The following is a 6,007-nucleotide window of genomic DNA, read 5'->3' as shown; positions in this document are numbered from 1 at the left end:
TCTGAAGGCGCCTTCGGGCAAAGTGCGTTTTCCTTCTGGGCTGGCGTATTTCCTACCGAAACGTTTTCTGCTTTTTCAAACTAGCCCCTGGGTCTTTTCTGTTTCATCACAGATTAGTCCTTGGACTAAAACCCTTATATCTTTTAAACAAAAGCTGCTTTTTGGTTGATTCTTTTTCTGTCAGTCTTATATTTTTGTCTAGTTTTTAATAGTAGTTATTTGAAAAAAAATTGGAATAATTTTTATACACACACGTTATTTACGTTAGTATATGGTTTCTTTATACCGTAGATACCGGAGAAGGTGACGGAACCGTGAACTTCGCCGAGCTAGACTCCGACTACTCCGAACCAGGCAAGCATGTTTGAACCTTTGATATGATGAGTGTTTTGCATGTTTGCTTGCATAGTTAGTGCATAGCAGGTTTATGTGGGCATCAGTGGTGTTATATTGCATGCAAGGCAACTACCAGTATGCTTCGAAACTTGATGTGATCTTTTGATGGGAGATAACCTAATCATGTGGTGACATCAGAGGTAGTAAGATGGTATTGTTGAAGCATGCCAGTCTTATGTCCACCGTTAAACTCCGACGTTAACGTGGACCGAGCCACGTTACCGTTCGTCCCTTTTTCGTGCTGCCACATGTTTTCTGAAAAGAATACGGTTTAGTAAGTTGCAAACCTCTTTCCTGGTACACACCAAACAGAGGGGCCGTGATGAGGGTTCCATGGCCCTGGATTAAAGCCAGTCATCAGGTCAGGGGGCATGGGTGTTTCCGGTTGGAACCGAGAGGGGGGGCACCCCTTAGAGCGCACGATATAAATTTGATCCCATGCTACGCGAGGTTGTAGCCTCCCCGTCTCAAGGTTTTTCTCGAACGTTGCCTAGGGTGATGCCTGGCAACGGAATGTGGAATGGGTGTGTACTGGTTAGATGTGTTTCTCCGAAAATACCATAAACGGAACTAGTCCCTTGTGACTACTGAAATCCGTTGGCTGTGGTTAAAAGTACAAACTCTGCAGAGTCAAAACCTTCCGAGTAACCGTGTCCATGGTCAAGGACCGTGGTCAACATTTCCATATCTGTATCCAGATCAGTCTCAGCGTCAGTCTCTGTGTCAGTCTCAGTGAAAATCCCCGGTGAACAAACATGAGTGGTAAACCAGGTTGAATGTTATTCCTGTGGATGGACTAACCATTTTATTATTACGTACCTGAGCATTTCCTTGAGATGAATTAAATTCATGAACTACTTGAAGTCGCATAATGAAATATAAGCCCTCTATGTGATGTCGCTTAGACGTCCGACTGTGGCACTCTTGTTACTTACTTTAGAAATCAGCCATGTATGTGATGTCGCTCAGACGTCTGACTGTGGCACTCTTGTCATTTGCTTTTGATATAAGCCCTGTATGTGATGTCTCTCAGACGTCCGACTGTGGCACTCTTGTCATTTGCTTTTGATATAAGCCCTTTATGTGATGTCGCTCAGACGTCCGACTGTGGCACACTTGTTATTTCCTTTTGATATAAGCCCTTTATGTGATGTCGCTCAGATGTCCGACTGTGGCACTCTTGTTATTTACTTTTGATATAAGCCCTTTATGTGATGTCGCTCAGACGTCCGACTGAGGCACGCACCGTCGTTTATATTCCAATATAAGCCCTTTATGTGGTGTCGCCCTGATGCCCGACTGCGGCATTGTTAATTTATTTTTACCCTTTCGAGGCGTCATTTCATACACTCGATTGGCCGTCAGTATTTCATTAGGATTTTGGGAGGACTACCGCCTGACTTCCTTTTTACTTGTCACGCAGTGCAAATTTTATTATTGGAGTGCGCATTACTAATCTGCTCATGTGCATTATGTTTGCATTTGTTATATCTTATGTCCAAACTGTCTTGCGAGTACTTTCATAGTACTCACCTGGCTTGTTGATTTGGCCAGATGTTGACGAAGGCGATCTTATGGATGAAGAGTTCGATAGCGAGTCCGACACCTAGAGGAGTCCCAGTCAGTCCCGTGCGATCCTGGAATTGATCACTTGTATTATAAACGCTTCCGCTACCCAGAATAAAAGTCCTCGAGCCTCACTCCGACGCTCGATGAGTTGTAAGAGTTAGGAGTCATGTCACCCACCTCACGGTGACATGTCCACCACCACTTTTATTACGAGTCAGTAGTTATGCCACCATACCCCTTGTGTCATATCCGCCTTTATGATTTGTATCGGCGTGCTTGTAATAAACTGTTGAGCAGCCTCAGCTCAACCCTGTATAATATTTAGTACTTCTGGATTTCTGTATCAAGGATTTGTCTATCAGTAAGAAGGATTCTTCTATACTGGTCCGTTAAAGGGGTCGGTTTCTCAATAAATGTTTTATTGGAAAACCGGTCGTGACAATCTTGGTATCAGAGCCAGGCTGACTGTAGGAAGCCACTAGGTGCGATCGCTAATCGGTTATTAGCGTCTTCAGTACTTTTTCAGCATTTTTCAAATGTAGCTATTTTCTGTTGGTCATCATAAATTTATGATTTGACTATTCGGAATTTTTGCCTACTTTTGTAGATGGCTGGCAACGACTGTGAATCACAGGTGTTCGCCAACGTGCCTGAGGGGTTTGTCAAGCTTCTCGTCTCCATCACCAAGCTCATGATCGGGCCATCGACTAGTCCAGAGTTCACACTCCACCAGCACAAGATCAGCGACAACGTGTCTATGCACCAGGCCGTGGTGCAATTCAAGGGAGGGCGTTCTGCGTCTCGCCACTTCCGTTTTGTGGGAAGGGCCATGCCTACGGAGAGGCAAGCCATGCAGATGGCTGCTCGTGAGGCGATAGCTCGTCTTCGGGATGTTCTTCCTACGATGAAGACTCGTCGCTACCGCTACCTCCCATGCCATGTGCCATATACTTGTCACTATACATTCGCTTGCCCTATGGGAGAGAGAGATGAGGCTATTGAGATGCTTGTTGAATATCTCAAAGCTCTTGAGGCAGCTTTTGACAACCTAGTGGACGACCTTGTGGCTGCCCGTATGGACTCAGTTCAGGGCTGTTCCGCCTACAGGAGGGAGCTTCTCCACATGGCACCGCCGCTGACTTTCGTCTCGTCCTCAGCATCCTATGCACCTGCCATTTTAGCCACCGCTCGCCGTCTGCCTACCACTGAGGAGTTTGACCAAGTCATTGCTCCTACTCCAATCAGAGCTGCACCACCGGCTGCACCCGCACCAACTCCTCAACGCAGTACTTCGCGCCTGGAGCCTATTAGTGAGGAGGAGGTTGAGTCTCCTGCACCACTGGGTCTTACCCTCGGCAGGCCGAAGGAAATTTTCACCTTCTCCGACTGAGTGCGACTAGCAGCCGTGCGATGTGCTAGCTTGTATGATATGTTTATATGTACATAGGTTTGGTGAGAAGTAGTTTGTGTGCGCATCATGTAGGAACTCGGAGAAGCGCACTAGCCTAAATGACATGTCAGGAATGTGTACGCACATCCTGAGTGATGTATTGTATAATTACGAATCGCGTGTAAGATATGTACTGAGCAGTCCTTCTCCATGCGCAATCAAGTATTTTTCTTGAAAAACCTTGGGGTATTTTAATTTTCGCCTTTGCAAAATTATTCTTTGTGCCACACAGTTTTTCTCATGAGTTTTGCAAAAATACCCCAGAGTGGAAAATGCCTCGTCCCTGGACTCGTTCCATGCCAAGTCCACCGGAAGAAATTTATGGTACCCAGACAAGCAACAACTTCACACAGGGGCAGTCAAGCCAGCAAGGCAGTGACGCAGCATTTTCTCAAGTATGCCGCCTATATGAGCAAAGCCACCAGCAGCATAAAGAAATGATGAATCAGGTTATCAATATGGGAAATCACCGTGAACCATACCAGCCGCATTCCAAGTTGTCTGAACTACAAAAGACACGTCCCCCAACGTTCGCTCACACTGATAGGCCGCTTGAGGCCGATGATTGGCTTCAGGACATTGAAAGGAAATTAATTATTGCACAATGTTCAGACTGTGAGAAGGTACTTTATGCACCTCACCACCTCACTGGAGCAGCTGCATCATGGTGGGAAAATTTTCTACACATGCACCCCAAAGAAAATAACATCACCTGGGAAGAGTTTAAGGAAGGCTTTCGTGGGGCACACATTCCCAACAGCATTATGAAGATAAAGAAAAGGGAGTTTGATGACCTCAAGAAGAGAAGCATGACAGTAACTTAGTACAATAGTCAGTTTACACAATTATCTCGTTATGCCAACGGAGAGCATATGACTGAAAATAAAAGGATGGAGAAATTTTTGGACGGTCTGGCACCAGCACTTAAATGCCAGCTGGTCGTACACACCTTTCCAGATTTCAAAACACTGGTTGACAAGGCTATTACATTGGAGAAAGAGCGCCGCAGCCTGGAGGATATTTGCAAGCGCAAAAGGGACAAGACGACTCATGCTCGCAACAACCGGAGCAAGACTGATTTTCAGAGAAATGGAGCAAACAAATCCACGACCAATGTTCCAAGCCCAATCAAACATTTTCATGCGAGGGACAAGGACTTTACGTATCGCCCAGGTGTTACCTGCTATGCTTGTGGAGAGGAAGGACACTATGCCAAACAGTGCCCAAAGCCAAGGAACTTGGCCCCCAAGCCGAACCATGGTGGGAACAATCCAGCCCCCAAGCGTAACAACTTCAACCCCAATAAAAATCACAAGAAGGGTCACCTGAACCATGTGACCAAGGAGGAAGCACATAATGCCCCAGATATCGTGCTCGGTACGTTCCCTGTCAACACAATACCTGCCACGGTTTTGTTTGATTCTGGAGCTTCTCACTCGTTCATTTCGAAGAGTTTTGTTTTGCAACATGGTTTTCCAATACTTCCTTTGGAAAAATCCATGATCATCAAGTCCCCGGGGAATAAGCAAATCACTCAGAGTTACTGCCAAGGCGTGATTATTGAGTTTGAAAGACTAAAGTTTCAGGCGGATCTCATCATGTTGGAAAATAAAGGACTGGATGTTATCCTAGGAATGGACTGGTTAACCACCAACAAGGGATTTATCGACTGTTTCAATCGGACTGTAATTCTCACTCATCATCACGTCAAGACAATAAAAGTTGCAGCTCAAGAAAGACCAAGGTCACGGCAACCAGAGTTGAACAAGGTGGACATTTCAGAATTAAGAAAAGTTCCAGTGGTGTGGGAGTTTCCTGACGTATTTCCCGAAAAACTACCAGGAATGCCACCAGACCGGGAAATAAAGTTCAGCATTGAACTAGCACCTGGCACCACCCCCATTTACAAGAAAGCTTATAGAATGGCACCCTCCGAGTTGGTAGAATTAAAGAAGCAAATAAAAGAATTACTAGACAAAGGATTTATACGAGCCAGCTCCTCACCTTGGGGTTCACCAGTATTATTTGCCAAGAAAAAGCATGGGACACTGAGATTATGTATAGACTATAGAGCACTCAACATGGTCACCATCAAAAACAAATATCCGATGCCACGGATAAATGACTTATTTGACCAGCTCGCACAAGCCAAGGTTTTCTCGAAAATTGATTTAAGATCGGGGTATCATCAATTAAAGGTACGAACAGAAGATATCCCTAAGACAGCATTCACCTCCAGATACGGATTATATGAGTTCACAGTAATATCGTTTGGACTGACAAACGCCCCCGCATATTTTGTCCACCTCATGAACAAAGTGTTTATGAAATTTATGGACAAATTTGTTGTGGTGTTCATTGATGATATTCTGGTATACTCAAAGACACCGGAAGAACATGCTGAACATCTCAGAATTGTACTGGGAGAATTAAGGAAACATCAATTATACGCCAAAATCAGCAAATGTGAATTTTGGTTAAGACAGGTTGGTTTTCTAGGCCATGTATTGACCCAAGAAGGCTTTGTCGTAGACCCAGAAAAAGTCAAGGCCGTACTTGGCTGGAAACCACCAGCCAACGTAACAGATGTAC

The sequence above is a fragment of the Triticum aestivum genome, chromosome 2D, assembly GCF_018294505.1.
Source record: "Triticum aestivum cultivar Chinese Spring chromosome 2D, IWGSC CS RefSeq v2.1, whole genome shotgun sequence".
NCBI classification, from domain to species: Eukaryota; Viridiplantae; Streptophyta; class Magnoliopsida; order Poales; family Poaceae; genus Triticum; species Triticum aestivum.
This window is presented reverse-complemented; position numbering follows the sequence as displayed.